General features: G+C 37.2%; 1 long non-coding RNA gene across 1 annotated transcript; it reads right to left on the bottom strand.

Annotated features, from left to right (window-relative positions):
• Positions 1–2,195: 2,195 nt before the first annotated feature.
• On the bottom strand, positions 2,196–15,567 carry LOC116549742. Its single transcript, XR_004268037.1, has 3 exons — positions 15,556–15,567; positions 12,675–12,680; positions 2,196–2,269 (listed from the first exon to the last, which is right to left on the bottom strand). It is a non-coding gene; the product is annotated as an uncharacterized LOC116549742 (long non-coding RNA).
• Positions 15,568–23,460: the final 7,893 nt, after the last annotated feature.

The raw sequence follows: 23,460 nt of genomic DNA, 5'->3' as shown, positions 1-23,460 counted from the left end.
GTTACAAATTTGTGACCAGAAAGGACCTCAAGAATGACAATCCCCAGGATTCAAAGTTATTTAAGGAGGACCTGGGGCTTCCCATGGAGCAGGAGTTTGAATCAATTTTGTTTGAACCTCAAAGAAAAAATAATAGCCTTCCTTGAAATCTGGTTACAGTTTAAGATTGTTTTCTGTCCTGGCAGAATGCCAAAATCATCTGGAGACCTGTTAATAAAATCTCCAAATACTCAGACTGTACCTCAGAATAATTAATTCAGAACCTCTTGGGATGGTACCCAGCCATCATTAGTATTTCATTGTTTCCCAAGTGATGCTAATGTACAACCAAAGCTGAGAACCACTAATTTAAGCTGCAGAAGTATTTATTATTGTTATTATTATTATACTTTAAATTCTGGGGTACATGTGCAGAACTTGCAGGTTTGTTACATAGGTATACACGCACCATGGTAATTGGCTGCAACCATCACTCCATCATTTACATTAAGTATTTCCCCTAATGCTGCCTCTCCCCTAGCACCCCACCCCCTAACAGTCCCTGGTGTGTGATCTTCCCCTCCCTGTGTCCATGTGTTCTCATTGTTCAATTCCCACTTATGAGTGAGAACATGCAGTGTTTGGTTTTCTGTTCTTGTGTTAATTTGCTGAGAGTGATGATTTCCATCTTCATCCATGTCCTTGTAAAGGACATGAATTCATCCTTTTTTATGGCTGTGTAGTATTCCATGGTGTATATGTGCCACATTTTCTTTATCCAATCTATCACTGACGGGCATTTGCAGTGGTTCCAAGTCTTTGCTATTGTGAACACTGCTGCAATAAACATACATGTGCATTTGTCTTTATAATAGAATGATTGATACTCCCTTAGGTATATACCCAGTAATGGAATTGCTGGGTCAAATGGTATTTCTGATTCTTGATCCTTGAAGAATATCCACACTGCCTTCCACAGTGGTTGAACTAATTTACACTCCCACCAACCATGTAAAAGTGTTCCTATCTCTCCACATTCTCTCTAGCATCTTTTGTCTCCTGACTTTTTAATGATTGCCATTCTGACTGGAGTGATCTCATACTGTGGAAGTATCATTAAGGAATTGTTCTAAATTTTGAACAAAGGGCATTGGAAGAGAAGCAAGTAAATCAGGTGTTCTAAGAGATGGAAGCAAAAAACACTGAATCAAAGATATGGAGAAGATGATTCAATTCTGCAATAAAATTGAGTGTATGAGAACATAGAGGAGACCTTCAAATTTGACTAACATGAAGGCATTATTTTGCTGAGCAAAGTGATTTGAGAAAATAGTGGAGACAAACTTTGTATTACAATGTTTTGAAATAGAAAAGAGGATGATGAGACAAAAGATGGAGACCATGACATGGAAACATCACTGAAATAACTAGGAAGCACAGATTCCAGAAGGAGGCTTTAATAATTCAAAAACAAATTTGAATAGTGAGAACATTCTGACTATTCTTGACAGAACATATTTTTTATAGTCATAAGTGAGAGTTGGAAATCATGTTTATATAAGAATTAAAAACACTCATTTGCTTTTCTCCATAGGAGGAAGAATAGAGAACAAATATTAATTACAGCACAAAATATATGTAGCTGTAATTTTAATCAACTTTATTATTATTTATAGGTGTCAGTGGTTTACCCTTCTGTTTCATCTATCATATATTTGTATAGGTTTCATAATGTAGAATTCCAGAGAGTAATAACTTATTGAATTCAAGTAAGCAATTTATACCAATGTATGAATGCTGAGTTTCTAGAACCCTTAGAAAGATTTGCCTTCTAAAATATAGAAAGCATATTAATACAAATGAAGATTATTTGGCTATCTGAAGAAGAAATTTGCAGCAGAAGACTTGCAGCAGAAGGCCTTCAGCCAAGTCTGTGCTCCAACTGGAAATGAGTTCTTCTTTGAAGTCAACTTCTGAAAACTGGCCCTAGTTATTTGCTGCCTCCAATCCTGAACCCCAGGTTATTTAAGAATGCCACTTCCCCTTCACTGGGTCCCAATATAGCTCTGGTACCCAAAAGAGATGATGAGAGAAAAGTAGGATTGATAGTAGCTACTCTCATATGTGAATCAGTGGAACATACAACTAGATTCAGAATATCAACCAAGAAATTGTTCCATGTGCTTTGCAAGAAAAATAAATTAAATACTATTATTTTTTAACTTTTACTTGAGGTTCAGGAGTGCATGTGCAGGTTTGCTATATAGGTAAGCTCGTGTCATGGGGGTTTCTTGTACAGACCCGAGTACTAAGCCCAGTACCCAATAGTTAATTTTTTTGTTACTCTTCCTTCTCCCAGACTCCACCTTTAAGTAGGTCCCAGTGTTTGTTGTTCCTTTCTTTGTGCCCATGAATTCTCCTCATTTAGCTCCCACTCACAAGTTCGAGCATCTGGTATTTGGTTTTCTGTTCCTGCATTAGTTTGCTAAGAATAATGACCTCCAGTCCAACCATGTTCCCACAAATGAAATGATCTTGTTCTTTTTATGGCTGCATAGTATTCCACGGTGTATATGTACCACATTTTCTTTATTCAATCTGTCATTGATGAGCATTTAGGTTGATTCTATGTCTTTACTGTTGTGAATAATGCTGTGAGGAATATTCACATGCATATGTCTTTATCGTAGAATGATTTATATTCTTCTAGGTATATATCCAGTAATGGGATTGCCAGATCGAATAGTAGTTCTGTTCTTAGCTCTCTGATGAATTGCCACAGTTTTCCATAGTGGATCACTAATTTACACTCCCACCAACAGCGTAGAAGTGTTCCCTTTTCTCCACAACCTTGTCAACATCTGTTATTTTTTGACGTTTTAATAATAGCCATTCTGATTGCTGTGAGATGATATCTCGTGGTTTTGATTTGCATTTCTCTAATGATCAGTGATATTGAGGTTTTTTTCCATATGTTTGTTGGCCATATGAATGTCTTCTTTGGAAAAGTGTCCACTCATGTCCTTTGCCCACTTTTTAACGGGGTTGTGGGTTTTTTTCTTGCAAATTTGTTTAAGTTCCTTACAAATACTGGATATTAGGCCTTTGTCAGTCGTGTAGTTTGCAAAAATTTTCTCCCATTCTGTAGGTAGTGTGTTTACTCTGTTGATGGTCTCTTTTGCTATGCAAAAGTTATTACATTTAGTGAGATTCCATTTTTCAATTTTTGGTTTTGTTCCAACTGCTTTTGGTGTCTTCATCATAAAATCTTTGTACATTCCAATGTCCAGAATTATGGTACTGCCTAGGTTACCGTCCAGGGTTTTTATAGCTCTGGGTTTTACGTTTAAATCTTTAACTCATCTTGATTTGATTCTTTACATGGTGTAAGGAAAGGGTCCAATTTCAATCTTCTGCATATGGCTAGCCAGTTATCCCAGTACTATTTATTGAATAGGGAGTCTTTTCCCTGTTTCTGGTTTATGTCAGCTCCTTCGAAGATCAGTTGGCTGTAGGTGTGCACCCTTATTTCTAGGCTGTCTATTCTGTTCCCTTGGTCTGTGTCTGTTTTTGTACCAGTGTCATGCTGTTTTGGTTACTGTAACCCCGTAGCATAATTTGAAGTCAGATAGCATGATGCCTTCAGTTTTGTTCTTTTTGCTTAGGATTGCCGAGGCTACTCAACTCTTTTTTAGTTTCATATGAATTTTTAAATAGTTATATCTAGTACTATGAAGAATGTCATTGGTAGCTTTATAGGAATAGCATTGAATCTGTAAATTGCTTTGGGCAGTATCACCATTTTAATGATATTCATTCTTCCTATCCATGAGTATGGAATATTTTCCATTTGTTTGTGTCATCTCTAATTTTTTTCAGCACTGTTTTATAACTCTCATTGTAGAGATCTTTCACCTCCCTGATTAGCTATATTCCTAGGTATTTTTTTTTTTTTGTAGCAATTGTGAATGGGATTGCATTCCTGATGTGCCTCTCAGTTTCACTGTTTTTGATGTATAGGACTACTAGTGATTTTTGTGCATTGATTTTGTATCCTGAAACTTTGATAAAGTTGTTTATCGGCTGAAGGAACTTTCAGGTCAAAGCTATAGGGTTTTCTAGATATAGAATCATGTTGTCTGCAAACAGGGATAATTGGACTTCCTCTCTTCCTATTTGAATGCCCTTTATTTCTTTCTTTCACCTGATTGCCCTGGCCAGAATTTCCAGTACTATCTTGAATGGGAGCGGTGAGAGAGGGCATTCTTGTTTTTTGTCAGTTTTCAGGGGGAATACTTCCAGCGTTTCCCCATAAAATAATATTCTTACAAATCATATGACACGCTTGTATATTACTATAGCCTTATCTCCAGACAGCCCTTCAGAACAATCTCTGCCATCCAGACCACGTGGATCTTGCCTACCCAGAAAGACTTTTCTGTTTTCCTCTTGAGTTAACGTGTGTTTCCGGATAAAAAGAAAAAATACATATCATTGGATTTTCAGTTTCTCACTGTGCCCTCTAGAGTTTTATGCAGAAAAATGAAAAAAGCCTTTGAAGAGAACAACTATTTTCACAGATCCTGGAGAAAGGACGCTCAAAGTTTTGCAGAGGAGGCACTGAGATGTGCTTAGTGAATAGCTGTGGCCAGGCTTTGCATAGGGGTTATGACATTTCCTGGTCTACCAAGTCACATGTGAACTGTGAACAATCTCTTAGGACAGAAGTGTGTCAGGTTCTCACTCTGTAAGACAGATATTTCAGTTAAGCAATTAATTAAGAGATCTTATTTGAAGATCAATTATCAAACGTAAAATAATTTGAGATTTGATGGGGCCATTCTCGAATAAAATTTAAATAGAATTTCGGAATAGGACTAATTCCACAATACCAGAGATTATATTTTGATAAGGCCAATGTGTCTCTAGACTCTAAAGTGACCTTTGTTTCTGAGATTTACACTACTTTGCTCTATTTGTTTATTTGTTTTGTTATAATTCATCATATATTGAATACTTTTTATATGCTGGGTACCATACATAACTTGTCTTATTTAATCTACACGCATAACACCATAAGTAAATATTTATGTCCCTCTCTACAGATGAGTAAATAGAGGCTAAGCCATGTTGATTGATTTACTGAAGGTCACAAAGCAAACTAGTAATAAAGCTAAAATTTTGATATCAGAATTATTTGGCTCTAATGTTCACCTTTCATTATGTACATTACATTAATTGTCTCTGTTTAAAGGAGCTTCATAACTATATAAGATGGGACATTTTAAATCCTCTGTGCCATCAGAATTTCATTTCAGTGCTACACAAAACAGTGAGCTTACTGGATAGGTTAAATGAAAGCTGAAGTAAGCTGCTGGTAAAATAGGGCTACAGAGGATAAGCAACATCGTGTCTTAGCCATAAAGGTGTCCTTCTGGAGAGATAGAGAGAGCATGCCATTATTCTGGCTTAAGAGTAACAGGTCATATATAACACCCTAGCTATGGCTTAAGGAATAATTTCAGGAATGTTACGCTGAATTTATGAGACTGACATGGAGATTCAACATAATAAGTGCCATTTTACTGGCTGACATCAGAAATGGAGGAAATGTTTTGTTATTTTCATCTTGTAATCCTTGGGAGGAAGTAGTAGAAGTTTAAGAGTTTGAAATGGTTGTGAGGTGAGGAAAATAATAAATTGTAAAACTTGGTAGGGTAAATGGATTTGTTACCAAAAAACAGCTCTCATTTTGCACAAATAATTAATGAATTCTTTTTGTGTGGTTGGCCTTGCCAGGTGCTGTGTTAGGTGGACCAGATAAGTGAAGCACAATACTTCCTCTCCAATGTCTTATAATATGATTAGGAAGCAAGGCATAAATATAACAAGGTACAATTTAGTGCCAAAATAAGAGGTACTGATAACAAAACCATAAAATTCAGAGAAGAAATAAAGAAATGAGAATTAGAGTGCTCATTCAGTCAACTTATGTGTTTATTCAATTCTTCATATGAGCCAAGCAATGTAATATACTTAACTCTAGGACTAACCAGGGGAGGCTTTTTACAGGTGAGAGGTTTGAGGTAAACATGAAAGAAACTAAATATTTAGTTAGGCAGGTTAAAAAAAAGGTGGGGGGAGAGGGACAAGTGACTTCCTAAGTGAGCAAAAATTTTAAAAGCAGCAAACTTATTACAGCTTTAAGCACTTTACATATATAAACTCATTTAATCATCAGAAGAATTCAACAAACTAGGAACCATTAGCATTCCCATTTTACAGATGAAGACCCTAAGCTTAGGGAGTTAAGCAATTTACCTCCTAAGACACGTAAGTAGAAAGTGGGATAGCCACCATTCAAATGCAGAGAGTAAAAGCTTTCATTGCTTTCATTTACAGCCTCTTAGGTCCCCTGTTAGGGAGGACCTGGCAATGCAAAGAACACAATGTTAGCACACCTTAGCAGGTTTATCACCAGAAGTCTCTATAACACTGAGTCTCTTGTCTTAGAGCTTGGTAGTTCTTGGGCGTTCTGATTAATTTTTAAGGTCCTCAACTTCATGGTATAGCAGATCACCTGGAGGACTTCTTAAAACACTGATAGTTGAATCCCACCCTAGACTTTTCATTTAAGTAGGCCTGGCCTTGGCCCCAAGATTTGCATTTCCACAAAGTGCCCAGTGGTACTAATGTTGCTGACTTGAAGATCATACTTTGAGAACCACTAGTTAAGAAAACAAGTTCCCAACCTTCCTCGCATATCTTATACCTGGGGGTCTTTCATCACTGAACATACAGCATCTTTTTTGGAGATCTCTATTTCCACATCCCAGAAATGTCAAACAACATACCTAGAATTGAAATCACTGTCTTCTCACTGAAAATATGCTCTTCTGTTTTTGCCCTCTTAAGTGAAGACACAAGTTAATACTTTTGAAGAATCCTTGACCTTCCTATCTATCTACCTACATCCAATCAACAAGATCATGTTGATTTTCTCTCTTAAATACTTCTTTCAAAAAATATTTATTAGGCACTGCCATGAGCTTCATACATATTTCAGGATGGATTTAGACCAAAAGATGTTGAATACTTCAAAATATCACCGCAGAAACCCTCCCTTACTGTAGTAAGAGAAAACACCCCCTTGACAGTCTTAGCAATGTTGTACAAGACAAGGTATTTGTAGGATTTGGAGGTCTGACTCAGGTGATTTAAAAGGGCCCTTCAGAGTAGAAAATGGATTGAGATGGAGCAGTGGTCAGGACATAATATCTTAGGATTGGTCATCAGAGCAAGATGAGGGTTTTAATGAATAAACTGTTATTTGACAAGTGAGCTATTTGCCTAGCCAAGCACAGTGTTACCTCAGATAAATTGATTTACAGGAATTATCTGATGCAAAAAGTGCAAACTATTTATTCGTTATGGTCTTATCTTTCTTGGGCAAATGTTTCCCAGAACAAAATACTAACTCATGTTGACACAGGTGGTCTCTGTTCTTAGTCCTAATAAGTATGTCACGTTGATGTAGGTGATTGCAGTTCTCAAAGACACTGTGCCCTAGATTTAAGAAACTTACATTCCACTGAGCAGGCCAACAGGGTTCTGGGGGGAAAAAAAACCCTTCCTGGAATTAAAATTAACTTATTTGTAAGGTAGAAAGTGTACGCAAAAGAAGAAATATCTGAATCTTCTTGTGGAAGTCTTCACAGTGGAGGCAGCACAGACTTTGAATAAATAGGGAATGAGGGCAATATAGTACACAGAGGAAGAGGAGTATGAAAAAGCCCCAGAAACATGAGTTATCATGGCATCATCTCTTCTCTACCTGTGCTCCTAAGCTTTGGGTCAGGCCTTCCTTTTTTCCTAATTATTTTTAAAATCTTTGAACTGATTTCCTGTACCTAGTCTTGTACATGGACATATTCACCCTATACTCTACACCCAGCTATACATCTGTGTAACCCCGGCACCTTCTCTTAAGCCCATGGAGGGAACGATATGTAGTGCTCCTCTGGGAAGGGGAAAGATAATTAAGGGAACATTCTGCCTCCTTTTCTGGCTGGGTGAGGTCCACAAGGGCCCCCTTTGCTGCTCAATCTCTCATTACAAAAGCGTACAGATTTACAAGAAGAGAACAAACAAACCCATCCAAAAGTGGGAGAAGGATATGAACAGACACTTTTCAAAAGAAGACATATATGAGACAAACAAACATATGAAAAAATGCTCATCATCACTGGTCATTAGAGAAATGCAAATCAAAACCACATTAAGATACCACCTCATGCCAGTTAGAATGGTGATCTTTAAAAAATCTGGAGACAACAGATGCTGCAGAGGATGTGCGGAAAAAGGAACACTTTTACACTGTTGATGGGAGTGTAAACTAGTTCAATCACTGTGGAAGACAGTGTGGCAATTCCTCAAGGACCTAGAAATAGAAATTCCATTTGACCCAGCAATCCCATTACTGGGTATATACCCAAAAGATTATAAATTTTTCTATTATAAAGACACATTCACACATATGTTCATTGTGGCACTGTTTACAATAGCAAAGACCTGGAAACAACCCAAATGCCCATCAATGATAGACTGGATAAAGAAAATGTGGCAAATATACACCATGGAATACTATGCTGCCATAAAAAAGGGATGAGCTTGTGTCTTTTTCAGGGACATGGATGAATCTGGAAACCATCATTCTCAGCAAACTGACTAAAGAACAGAAAATCAAACACCACATGTTCTCATTCATAGGCAGGTATTGAACAATGAGAACACATGGACACAGGGAGAGAAGCATCACACACTGGGGTCTGTTGTGGGGGCCAGGAGAGGGTCAGCATGGGGGTGGGAGGTTGGGGAGGGATAACATGGGGAGAAATGCCACATATAGGTGACAGGGGGATGGAGGCAGCAAACCACATTGCCATGTATGTACCTATGCAACAATCCTGCTTGATCTGCACATGTACCCCAGAACCTAAAGTACAATTTTTTTAAAAAAAGCATACATGCCTGCCATTCCAGGATGGGGTGGTGGTATTTTACCTTTTTCTGACTAATGAACTCAAATGTATGGGATTCCAAAGAAGACCTAAACAGGTCTTTACTTAATGTTACAGATGATAAAACACAGATTGTATAGAGCAGTGGAGTGAGGTGAGAATAGACTACAGGTGGCTTTGCATCTCTTACTTTACCTAACCCTCATTCTTGTACATGATCACTAAGGCGTCACTTCCTAGACTACCAGCACATATTCACATGGATTTCCCTCCAACAGCAGGGCCACTCAACGGACTCCTTCTTCTTTCTCCCCTGTGCTACTCTCTTCTTTCATCCCCAGTGTTTAGGGACTTGAATTTCTTTTCCTCTTCTCTTCTTGGATAGTGGACTTCTCCCAGCAATTATCAGACCTTTGGCCTCTTTTGGGGTCTTGGAAAACTTTATGGTCACCCACTTGTATGCTGAGGGTTGCTGGGTTAGAGTCGTGAGTTGGTCACAGCTGTTCTCTTCCCATCTGCTTCCAGTGTTGTTTAAGGAGAGACGGGAAATTTCCAGTTCTGAGAAGAGGAGAGAAAGAATATTGGGATTGATTGTCCTCTGTACTGCAGCCTAATTTTATTCTTTTGTTTTTCTTTAGAGATTTCTTTTTTAAAAATTCAAATATCTTGTCTTGCAAGAGTTAATTTCCAACCAATAATAGTCACAGACTCCATATATGAAATTCCCATCCCCTCTTCTAGAGGAATGTTTCACTTTGTTTTGCTTTAAAAAAAAAAAAAAAAAAAAGGTATCTTTCTGTAGCCAACATGAATCACATTACATATCTTTCTTCCATTAACCTAGCTTTGGAAGGCGTCATATACAATTACCCCTTCTCAACCCCTGCTCTCCTCTTCCTCCTCCTCCTCAGAAAAGACAAGGAGACTGCTAAGACATAGCTCACCACATAACCAACCCACTTAAAACCCTCCAAGTTTTCTCATTGCCTGTGAAGAGAGCACATGCTCTGTGAAGAGGAAGCCACTACTTATCTCCAATCAATAGCTGCCATGAGAAAATGCAGATTAATGGCAGCAAATTTTCAAAAGAAGCCAAAAATCACGGAGTTTAAGGGAAATAATCCAATTTTTAAACCTTGGATAAAATAAAACAAGTGGTGGGTGCAGTGGCTCATGCCTGTAACCCCAGCACTTTGGAAGGCCAAGGTGGGTGGATCACAAGGTTAGGAGTTCAAGACCAATCTCTACTAAAAATACAAAAAAAAAAAAAGAAATAGCTGGTATAGTGGCAGGCTCCTGTAATTCCAGCTACTTGGGAGGCTGAGGCAGGAGAATTACTTGAACCCAGGAGGTGGAGCTGAGATCACGCCACTGCACTCCAGCAGGGGCAACAAGAGTGAAACTCCATCTCAAAATTATAATAATAAAATAATGTAATTAAAATAAATAAAATGAAAATAAGACAAAGCTGAAACATAAATCTCATCACAAAATAAGTAGGTGGAGAGTGGTGGCTCACACCTATAATCCCAGCACGTTGGGAGGCTGAGGTGGGCAGCTCAGAAGGTCAGGAGATGGAGACCATCCTGGATAACACAGTGAAACCCCATCTCTACTAAAAATACAGATAATCATGTGACATATGCGTATAGTCCCAGCTACTTGGGAGGCTGAGGCAGGAGAATTGCTTGAACCTGGGAGGCGGAGGTTGCAGTGAGCTGTGATCACATCACGGCAATCCAGCCTAGGTGACAAAGTGAGACTCTGTCTCAATAAAAAAAAATACATATATATATATATATATGTATACACACACACACACACACACACACACACACACACACACACTCACACATATATATATATATATATATATACAGTAACATTCTAAAAGGTGTGTCTTCACTCTCTGCCCTAAAAGATCAAGTTCAACCTTCTTGTCAGAGTATAGGCTCCTAAGAAACTGGCCCCTGCCTCTTCTCCAGCCTCATCTCACATTACTTTTCAATGAATAATGAATGCAACAGCAATATTAAACTGTTACCAGGTTTTAGAGCTCCTGCCTCCTCTGCCTTTGAAAATGTTTTCTTTGCCTGGAGTCCTTTTATGAATATTAACTACCTAGCAAATTTTTATTACCGTATCAAGACCCTTTGACACACAACATCCTCCTACAAGACTTCCTGGATCAACTCCCCAAAATCATTCTCTGTGGTATATTACTTCCGTACCCAATACATATTTTTTATTATTGTGGTTAGCTCCTATTTATCGAATGCCCATTTTGTGCCAAAAATGATAAAACAAAGGTAGGGAAGAATAAAGTAGCTTACCTAAAAACACAAAGTTAGAGCAAGAGCAAGAATCCTAACTCTTAAGTAATTAAGTCCTGTCTGTCTGCAAAGTCTGCTATGCCTCATCCACTGCCACATTCTACTGCCTATTTTTTACATGTATTACTGTTTATATCCATTCTCTCATCCCTTAACTGAGATTAAGTGATAAGAATAATGTTTTATTCATCATCTTATTGTTAGTACCTAGGATATAATATGCTTTCAAGAAATGTTTGTTGAACTGAGCAGAACTGTGTTTTAAATGCAAATCATTTCTGTTTTTAGTATGATTCTACTTTTTCTATTGATTAATTCTTGATATTTATCTAAATTTAACTTCTTCCGTTTTAATCTTTAAAAAGAGGCTTAATGTGATGTTTTGAAAATTTATTACCTTACAAAAGGCAGAATTTTAATCATTTTAATAATGATGCACTTAATCCAAATGACCCTTTTCTGGATATTAAGAAGCAGAATATTAGCTTGTCAGTACCCAAATTTCAAATCTTGATTTAGCACCAAAAGGCCAAATTTGGAGAAGGAATTTTAATCACTGATTTTAGGCAAGCATACTTAAGCTCTAGTTGACATGTCCTCTCAGTATCCTGAAGAATTTTTACAGAAGGGATCAAACAGTAATTGTGTCCCCTTTGATAAGCTGTTGATGACTCATGTGTTTCTTATATATGGCAAGATGATCTGGCTTACCCACAGTTGATAAGGCATATAGACACCTTCTTTTCAGCAAGAAGTAACCATTCATGCTCAACCTTTTAACTGTCTCCCCAAGTTGCTCACAAGAGCAAAATACATAGCCTAAGGGAAAGAGAGAGTCTGGCTTGACAAAAAAACGTTCAGCAAATGGGATCTGTGGACGTAATCTTACCACATCAGGCTCAAATCCAGTATTTAATTAACATTTCCCTTCTGCAGCATCCATAAAGAATCTACCATATTCTCATCTGTAAGGCTAGAGCTCTCAATGTGGGAGGAAAGGGGAATTTGGGGACAGAATCTCACCCAACAGGCCATTCAGAGTATCAGGAGGATGTATGGAGTTTCTCACCATGTTCAAGCAACACTGTGATGGGCTGACTCCCACTTTATTTTTTGGACTGTTCCTGTCACAGAGAGAGATTTTACTCTAGCAGAGGATTTGGGTACAGAGAATCCATTGGGACATTCCTTTCTGAGATTGGACTGATATGCATGTGGATAGATTCCTTCTAGGAGATTTAGTTTGATTTTTGATAAGAGTAACTGTCCTGAGATGCTAAAAATACTTCAGCTTCAACATTTTGGTAAAAAGGGGTAAAGGCAATTATTCCAATTTTAAAACAATGCCCTTTATTTCTTTCTCTTACCTGATTTCTCTGGCTAGAACTTCCAATACTTGTCTTCTGCTGGTTTTCAAGGGGAATGCTTCCAGCTTTTGCAGCGTGACATTGGCTGTGGGTTTGTTGTATTTGGCTCTTATGAGTTTGAGATGTGTTCCTTCAATACCTAGTTTATTGAGAGTTTTTAACACGAAGGGATATTGAATTTTATGAAAAGCCTTTTTTGCACCTATCGAGATAGCCATATGGTTTTTGTCTTTAGTTCTGTTTATGTGATGAATCACATTTATTGATGAATCACACTTATTATTTGCATATGTTGAGCCAATCTTGTATCCTCGGAATGAAGCCCACTTGATCGTGATGGATAAGATTTTTGATGTGCTGCTGGATTTGGTTTGCAAGTATTTTGTTGAGGATTTTTGCATCAATGTTCATCAAGGGTTTTGGTTTGAAATTTCCTCTTTTTGTTGTATCTCTGCCAGGTTTTAATATCAGGATGATACTGGCCTTATAGAATGAGTTGGGGAGCAGTACTTCCTCCTCAACTTTTTGGAATAGTGTCTCTAGAAATGGTACCAGCTCTTCTTTGAACATCTTCTAGAATTCAGCTGTAAATCTGTCTGATACTGGGCTTTTTTTATTGGTAGTCTATTTATTACTGCCTCAATTTCAGAACTTGTTATTGGCCTGTTCAGGGATTAAATTTCTTCCGGTTTAGTTTTGGAAGGGTGTATGTGTCAGGAATCTATCCATTTCCACAGTTGATTTGCACAGACGTGTCTGTAATATTCTTGACTCTTATTTGTATTTCTGTGGGGTCAGTGGTGGTATCCCCCTCTTGTTTCTGATTGTGTTTACTTGAATCTTCTCTATTTTCTTCTTTATTAATCTATCTAGCAGTCTATCTATTTTACTAATGTTTTTCAAATAAGCAGGTCCTGGAGTCATTGATCTTTTGAATGTTTTTTCTGTCTGAATCTCCCTGAGTTCAGCTCTGATTTGGGGTATTTCTTATCTTCTGCTAGCTTTGAACTTTGATTGTTCTTGATTCTCTAGTTACCTTAGTTGTGACATTAAGTTGCTAACTTGAGATCTTTCTAACTTTTGGATGTGAGCTTTAGTGCTGTAAATTTCCCTCTTAGCATTGCCTTAGCTATGTCCCAGAAATTCTGGTATGTTGTACCTTTGTTCTCAGTAGTTTCAGAGACTTCTACCTTAATTTTATCATTTACCCAAAAGGCATTCAGGTACAGGATTCAATTTCCATGTAATTGTATGGTTTTGAGGGAATGTCTCAGTCTTGAGTTCTAATTTGAATTGTACTGTGGTCTTAGAGACTGTTTATTATTATTTCAGTTATTTTACATTTGCTGATGAGTCTTTTACTTCTTCTGATTATGTGATCAATTTTAGAGTAAGTGCCATGTGGCAATGAGCTATTGATATGTTTTGGCTGTGTCCCCACACAAATCTCATCTTGAATTTTAGTTCCCATAATCCTCATGTGTCATGTGAGGGAAGTGGTGGTAGGTAATTGAATCATGGGGTGATTATCCTCATGCTGTTCTCGTGCCTGTGACTGAGTTCTCACAACATCTGATGGTTTTGTAAGGAGCTTCCCACTTCATTCACTCTTCCTCCCGCTACCATGTGAAGAAGCATCTGTTTGCTTCCCCTTCTGCAATGATTGTAAGTTTTCTGAGCCCTGCCCCCAGCCCTGTAGAATTGTAGGTCAATTAAACCTCTTTCCTTTGTAAATTACTGAGTTTCAGGCAGTTCTTTAGAGCAGCACAAGACTGTACTAATTCAGAAGTATATTCTGTTGCTTTGGGGTGGAGAGTTTTGTAGATGTTTATCAGGTCCATTTGATCCAGAGCTGAGTTCAGGTCCTGAATATCTTTGTAAATTTTCTGTCTTGATGATCTGTCAGTGGGGTGTTAAAATCTCCCACTATTATTGTGCAGGAGTCTAAGTCTTTTTGAAAGTCTCTAAGAACTTGCTTTATGAATCTGAGTGCTCCTGTGTTAGGTGTATATGTATTTAGGATAGGTTGGTCTCCCTGTTGAATTGAACCCTTTACCATTGTGTAATGCTCTTCTTTGTCTTTTTTTTAAAATCTTGGTTTAAAGTCTGTTTTGTCAGAAACTGGTATTACAACACTTGTTTTTTCTGTTTTCCATTGGCTTGGTAAATTTTCCTCCATCTCTTTATTTTGAGTCTATATGTGTCTTTGCATGTGAGGTGGCTCTCTTGAAGACATCATAGCAATGGGTCTTGGTTTTTTTAATCCAGCTTGCCATTATGCATCTTTTAATTAAGGCATTTAGCCCATTTACATTTAAGGTTAGTATTGATATCCAGTCAACATGATAACTGGTTATTTTGCAGACTTGTTTATGTAGTTGCTTTATAGTATCACTGGTTTGTGTACTTAAGTGTGTTTTTGTTGTAGCTGGTAATGGTCTTTTCTTTCCATGTTTAGTGCATCCTTCAGGAGTTCTTGGAAGGATGGTCTGGTGGTAATGAATTCCCTCAGAATTTTGCTTGTCTGAAAAGGATCTAGAAAAATGGGATACATTTCAGGTGTTTTAACTATTCTTATTAAAACATCACAGTCTATTGCCTTCCTTCCCCTCCTTCATATATAGGGCCTACGTAAGGTAAGAGTTTGTCCCCCAGCTCAGCCATTTAATCATTCATATTGGTGAGAAGAGCAAATCACTCAGCCTTTTATCTTCTTTTACCTTTTTGGAAGTCCACAAAGTTTGCTAAGTTTGGGAAAGACTACTTTAAAGCATTTCTCTTCAGTATCACTCCTGCAGCTACCCATGTAGTATCTTTTTAGCACAGGAGCAGATGGGCTAGAGAACCTGATAATACAATTATTTCACATTCCCTTCTTCTCCTTCTCAATCATACGAATGCTGCTAAGGTTCTTGATGTGATGGGCCAAACACTACCAGGGTTTCCTGCTTAGTCTAGCCTACCCTGACAGACCATTTCTTTGCATAAAGGAATATTTCTCTCATGTGCCCAATAGCAACCCCAAAGATTCTATGACAGCTAAGAAAGCTTTGCGTGCTCAGAGCACAAAGAAAAACAAAACAAAAATTATCTCTGATATAGGAGCCAAGGAAATGGATGTCATCGTATATATATACGCAAACACACACACCCCAATATATGTATAATGTATATAATATATATACATTATATATAAATTTTGTCTTGTATACATGTATAATGTATACATATATATTGTGTATATATTTATATATGTATATATACACATATATATGCATATACATATATACATATATAGTATATATGTGTATGTATACTATATATATATATATGTGTGTGTGTGTGTGTGTGTATATATATATATTTAACTCTTTTAAAGATAAAAGTTTTCCAAATTTACCCCACTCAGTCTGTCATCAAATTTCTTTTCTTGGGTGTTTGCTCCATTCTTTTCTACACTGCATAAGCTTCTTTAAAATCTTTCAGGTTTTATTTCCTTTTCCATGAAAAAAAAATTTGTTAGATTCAACCTGATTTAGAAAAGCAACAATGTTTCTTGTAGCACATGAAGGTAGAGTCTATGGTCTAAGCACGTGCAGCCTGTTTTTATTAGCACAATAATTTGATTATTTAGGGTATATGAATGACTAAATTTTGCATAATTCACAGAAATAAGACAAAGATAGCCAATTAGGATGCACAAATTATTTTCCTAGAGTTCAATAGAGACAAGAATTATTAAAAAACAACAGCTAAATCAAGGGACTAATGATCAGATGACAGGACGACAAAACATAAATATATGATGGATTATCACTAGAGCCTTCTAGACATGTGGTCTTCCTCTTTTTATTTATATTTGTCTATTTTTTTTATAGCATGTGCAGATAGACCTGCATAAACTTTCCTTTTAAAATATATATCACTTCCAGTATTTCAGTGTCCCCTGAACCTCAGACTCGTTTTACAGGAGTAGCAACTTCATATGCTATTTAAAATAAAGAATATGAAAGGGGAACTCAGGAAAAGTGTGTAAGTTATAGAAATGTCTTACAATTTCTCAATAGATTAGTATGGAAACTCACTTGTTAATCGTATTCATGCCCCCAAAAGTATTGCGTAGGACCTATGATTAGTACCTACTGTACACTGGCTTAACATTTAGTAAGCTCCTACTTGCCAGAGATGGTGGGACATTTATTATAAGATGTCAAAGTACAAAATTCTTCAGAAAGTACTTCCCATTGGCAGATGTATTTGTTTTTGAAGAAAAACATCCTACAAAGGAAGTTTAAAAGAGAACCCAGATGAATATTTTTACAGATGGGCCACAAATAAGTCCTGAATTCACCATGTTCTACAACTTCCCAGAGCTGAGAAGCTAAAGACAGTTCTACAATATCACATTTCAAAGGCATCACAGGGCTTAGCTGCTAATGCAATAAAGTGGTTTTTGTCTCGGAAGCGAGCAATATCGTGAATAACATTGTCCTCCGGAAAGAATGAGCCAATAGGCACCATTTTGTGCTGTAAGGAAACAGCTAGCTTGATTGTGAATGCAGATCTGCCCACTCCACTTAAGCTGACATTTTGTACAGGCTAGAAGGAATGTGTGGTATGAGATCAATAAAGAAGTAAACTAAAAGGCTCTTAAATGATTGTAAATGAAGCTGAGAACAAAAACTTAGATCTAAATAACCTAGAGTTATGACTCTAGGGCTATGGTCTATTAACATCTGCTTCTTGGGCACGAATGTTTTTCTTTCAAAATAACACTGCTACATGAATCAACAGCTTCCAAAGGAACTATTTCATGCCATCCAACCTTAGGTCTCAGACCTGAAAAAGCTCATTGATCTTTGGTGAAATCTTTGGTTACATAAGTAGGAAGTTATTTTTAAAGCCATACCAGATGCTACAGTTCCTCCTCATTGCTCCCACATGGATGTGCACTGTTTATTCAGAATTGAGCCAAAAGACCTGAAATAAGAAAGCTAAGTATGATTCCCTGACAAATCGAGAAAATAGAGCTGCATGCAATGGATCTGTAAATATTTCTTTTAGTTTTATTATTTGACTGATGGCTTTTGAGCTGGCCACACTTGCACACACATACGCATACACACACAAACACACACGCACACACACACAAACACACACACACACACAAACTCAGAAGTTTTCCTTAGGAGGCTCATGATTTTCCTTTTGGAACTGCCAGCAGAATTTCTTCCTAACTTAAATCATTTTTATAGCTTCCTTAGTGAGACTAAAACATTAACAGATAAACTGCAACCCTAGTTCATCATTTTGCCAGGAGAAATATAAAGTAGTCCATGTTCTCCTGTCAGAAATAATCTTTGGTCATATAAAAATGGTAATTAATTTAATCAAATTGGAACTCACAATAAAAGGAATCATTATTGTCATGTTGTATCCATGATATGAAGAGTTTTTTTTTTTTAATGTGGGTTTTTTTTGTAACTTGGGGTTCAAATTTGATCTCTAATAAAAGAAGCTAAAGAAATATTCAATTACCAGATCTCATTGAGAAGGTAAGTCTCTGACTATATATGGAGTTGTCAAAGATAAAATGTCAAAACCACATAGATTTGTCTTATACTTCTCCAGAGAATGTATTTATTCACTATTGTATCCTTAGTATCTAAAACAGTAGCTAGGTAGTATACAATAAATGAGTGAATAAACAACTCAACCTCAGTTGCCAAAACAATCCCAATTTTTTTTTGAGACATAGTCTCATTCTGTTGCCCAGCCTGGAGTGCAGTGGCACGATCTTGGCCCATTACAACCTCTGCCTCCTGGGTTCAAGCAATTCTCCTGCCTCAGCCTCCTGAGTAGCTGGGACGCATGCACTACCACACCTGGATAAATCTTTTGTATTTTTAGTAGATACAGGGTTTCGCCATATTGGCCAGGCTGGTCTCCAACTCTCGACCTTCTGATCCACCTGCCTCAGCCTCTCAAAGTGCTGGAATTACAGGCATAACACCATGCCAGGCCTCCAATCCTAATTTTTAAAGCCATAACTATTTCTCTTTTATTTCCTAATAAGTCAGGTGGTAAGTAACATTGCCTGTGTAAATCATCAGTATCATCTCCCACTATAAAGTTTTATGTTATCTCACCTCTTACTCCCTGACATATACTTTATAATTAAAAAGCACTAGTTAGTGCTGTTATTTACCACTTCCATGTAGAACTATCAATAGTATCATATTTTCATGTAGAATTACCACTGTATTCATAAATAAGATTGACACACTCCTTTGCTTAAAATTTTGTGGTAATGCCTGTATAATGCTTAGAATAAACATTAACCTCTTTGCCAAGGCTTAAGAAGCCATACATGATTAAGCTTTTGTTTGTATTTTGAACCTTATCGCCTACCATTTTTCCTTGGTCTATATACTGAACCGCATTCCCACTTTAGGAATTCTGGCTTTCAGCAGCCCTTCTACTAATAACAATTAGAAAGTTAAGTGGAAAAAAACCCTACTATTTGAAGTCACTAAACAGTGACAAAATTGTCATAAACTAAAAGGGAATCAGTCTTTGAAAGAAGGAAACCCCAATGGTGGAAATACATATTTACATGCCTTTCCCCTAAGACATACTGTTCAGGATAGATAGAACTTAAAAAAAAATTATCATCTGGAAAAATCAGATGAGAGATTTGGGGATTGCCCAAGTGGCTGGATATTAAGAGGGAGAAATTCTGGAAAGGAGGGTGTTACAGAAAGGAAAACCCTGAAAATCTATGTATAATCCCCATTCAAACTAAACCGCCAACATGTAGGGTGAGACTCCAAGGAGCTTGCAGGAAGACAGCAGTTAAACAATGGCTTTAGTGGATACACGCTATAGGAGAGTCAAGATTTGGGAATTAGAGTTTTTGCAAGTTTGACTGGATTACTATATACACCAGGATTTCTATTAAAATCCCAGAAGAACCACACCTTAGGATTAAAGACTACAGTCCAAGACTAAGTGATTTAACAACAATTTAACTGCCTGATAGAAAAAACAATTACAGGCCGGGCGCAGTGGCTCACGCCTGTAATCCCAGCACTGTGGGAGGCCGAGGCGGGTGGATCACGAGGTCAACAGATCAAGACCATCCTGGTCAACATGGTGAAACCCCGTCTCTACTAAAAATACAAAAAATTAGCTGGGCATGGTGGCGCGTGCCTGTAATCCCAGCTACTCAGGAGGCTGAGGCAGGAGAATTGCCTGAACCCAGGAGGCGGAGGTTGCGGTGAGCCGAGATTGCGCCATTGCACTCCAGCCTGGGTAACAAGAGCGAAAAACTGACACTCTAAAAAAAAAAAAAAAAAAAAAAAAAAGAAAAAACAATTACGCTCTTCAGAGGAAGATCATTAAAAACAGAGTCTCTATTGTATCAGTATATCATCCAATATGTAATCAAAAATGACTAGACATATGAACACTTAGAGAAAATTATGACCCATAATCAAGAGAGAAAGAATAGTTAATAGACTAAAACAAACCAGATCTTAGTATTAATAGACTCGCACTGTAAACCTAACAAATATGTAAAAGAATCTGAAGGAAAATTGAATATAATGAGATTAGGAAATTTTAGGCTATATGTGGAAACTTAAAAAACAAACAAATAAGAAGTTTAAAACTGAAAACATTTTAAAAATTTTAAAGTTAATTGACTCACAACACTGTAATCCCAACAAATATGTAAAAGAATCTAAAGGCAAAGTTGAATATAATGAGATTAGGAAATTTCAGAATATATGCAGAAACTGTTAAAAAATGAACAAATAAGTTTAAAAGTGAAAAAAAAATACATACCCAAAGTAAAAAAAAAAAAATTATTGGCTAAGATTCATAGTGGATTGGATACAATAAAACATTAGTAAACTTGAAGATAGTCAAAATAAATTATACATACTGAAGCACAAAGAAAGGCATGACTGAAAAAATAATGAGCAGAGTCTCTCGTGAACTTGGGACAACAGTATGCCAAGATGTATACTGAGAGCAGTGGGTTAACCTCACGGCAGAAGGAAAGAATCAGGGTCCTCTGATTTTTAGGATGACAGCCCTTGTCTTCCTGAAAGTAGATGACTGTTCTAGCACTCACAGCTAAAGCTTGTGTGTAGTGGAACTGAGGTCTGTCATGGGCAGAAGAGAGGCTAGCTAGACCTCACCTCAATTCCCACTCCTACTAACCCTTCTGTCAGCCCATAAGTCCATTGGTTTGACTTCTGCTTCTGCTGTATGACAGATATCTGGCTCAACTTGTTTTCATGCCACACTGAAATCGTGAAATTCGCAGCCTCCTTCCTGAGCACTGAGCAGTCTTATTGGTGTGGCCTGGCCTAGAAAATGGTAAAGTTGCAACCATTGAGGTAACCACTTTTCAGAATCACAAATGGGGCAGAAGATAATACCGTCTCCTTGCCCTTTATCCCTTCCTGCCCCCTTCATTCAACACCACCAGCACTCTCTGACTAGCCTGGAGAAAGGAAATGTTTCTTGCTTTCTCTGTGATCTCTAACAAAATTACCAGCCCAGGAAAGAATTTGTGTATGTCCTGTACCTCTTCTCCTTTCCATTCTGTCTTTAGGATTCATTCTGTGGCTTCATTGTCAAAGGCAGAAGGGGAAACTCCTCCATTCTACAAAAGAATGCTGCAAGCTTAACACCTGAGCTACTAAAAGCAAAAGGAGCTAGAGGACATTAAGAAATCCTATCTTAAGACAGTTGACTATTATCAACTGTCTTATTTGGCAAGGCAGAATCTGACTGTATTGGTCAATTCTCATGCTTCCTCAGCTTATGGATATTGAGAGGGAGAAATTCTGGAAAGGAGGGTGTTACCTGTACCCAGACTGGGTAATTTGTAAAGGAAAAAGGTTTAATTGATTCACACCGAAACATGACTGGGAAGGCTTCAGGAAACTTACCATGATGGCAGAAGAAGAAGCCAACATCTCCTTCACATGGCAGCAGGAAGGCAAAGTCCAGAGGGAAGGTGGGGGAAGTTCCTGATAAAGCCATCAGATCTCATGAGAACTCACTGCCATGAGAACAGCATGGTGGGACTGCCTCCATGATCTAATCACCTCCCACAAGATCCCTCCCCAACACATGGGAATTACAATTCAAGATGAGATTTGGGTAGGGACACAGAGCGAGACCATATCACTAGTATCTGTCTTTGTATTCCCTTTTCAGCAAATTCTGCTGTGTTTCTAGGCAGATGGATTGCCAAAGATTACTAGCACAAAGGTGGAGGGAGGCGGGAAGAATGAGGGGGTATTAAATCATTCTTTTCAAAATATTATTATTACTCAATATTTTGTTTTATTTATGACTATGCAATATGGACAGAGCTGTAATTTATAAATCCATTTCAGGATAACTTTAATAGTTATATCAGTTTTGAAGCCTCTTGCATTTTAGACAAAGCTCATTATCACAGGATGCTGCTACTGGGGAAGGGCACAGCTATGGTCATGAGCCTTATGATATTGCTATATAAAAGTTACTCCTCTTTTTCCCCAACTCTGCATCTCTGTCACCATATCAAATGTAAGTTTCTCAGGATGAAAGCGAGAGTAATTTTCAGCCCTGAAATTTCCTAGTATATTATTTTCTCCAACTTTAATTCTCACCTCCTTAGGACCATTCTAAACTGTATCAGATTTCATTCACATCAAGCATTGAATTATGGATCAAATGATCACACTACATTATGATTATTTTTAATTCCCAGGTGTGTGTTTATTATTGAAGGAATTCTCACTCTTCTTTTCAAAACATGTTCTCAAATGAATCTACTGATAAATTTCCAAATTTATTTATGATAATCAAAAAAAAGAAGATTTAGCATAATGATTGATGGCATACTCTTTTAGAGACAGATGTTCAGGGGATTTATTTCAAACAAGGAAAGTATTAAACTTCTCCATTTTGACACACACACACTCTCTCTCTCTCTGTTTTTTCACATATATATGGGCGAGGGCGTGATATATATATTGCAGAACAATCCCCTCAGGAGCAATGAATTTCAGATGCGTTATCTCTGTTGTTTTATTAATGACACTATCTGGTGGGCATCAACTAGTCACACAAGGGCTGCAACAGATTTCTGTCTTTTCTTAAGTGTTTTGTTCCGGTTTCTATCAATATAGCAAGATAAAAAACAACCCATGCACATAAACCTTAGGCTGATGTAGCAGCAGTTTTATGTGTATAACTAGAATTCTAAATATTTAATGTATAGTGTTCTTTCTAATTTCAGAAGAAATATGAAGGCAGTGCTCCTGAAATCCTACATGCTAGTCTATCATTTTAAATCCAAAAGTGAAGGATTATGGTTCAAATGACTTCAAGTTGGCATTTGATGGTTCAGGAGAAATGAAGCCATTTCAGGGAAAACCACACATTTTCTAAAAAGAGAAGAAATTTTTAGATGTGTATTTTATTTTCTGCATAGTAGCCATGATATTTCCCATGATCAGAAAATCATAACATAAAGCTGAACAGCACTGTGAAAAACAAAGTTATTCCTCAGAAACAAGGTATAATATATTTAATTGGAAAAAATAGAACTACTAAAAATATGAAAAATATTTTTCTATAATAAAAATATTAATCTCATAATATTATGAAAGTACTCTCTTCCTTAAGCTTCATTTATCACAATGCATAGTCTATATATTTGCTTTAATTGTAATAGAGTTGTGAAAAATA

Source organism: Sapajus apella, unplaced genomic scaffold (assembly GCF_009761245.1).
Source record: "Sapajus apella isolate SASKATOON/1434 unplaced genomic scaffold, GSC_monkey_1.0 scaffold1, whole genome shotgun sequence".
NCBI classification, from domain to species: domain Eukaryota; kingdom Metazoa; phylum Chordata; class Mammalia; order Primates; family Cebidae; genus Sapajus; species Sapajus apella.
Note: the sequence above shows the minus strand (reverse complement) of the source record. Positions and strands in the feature narration are given on the sequence as shown.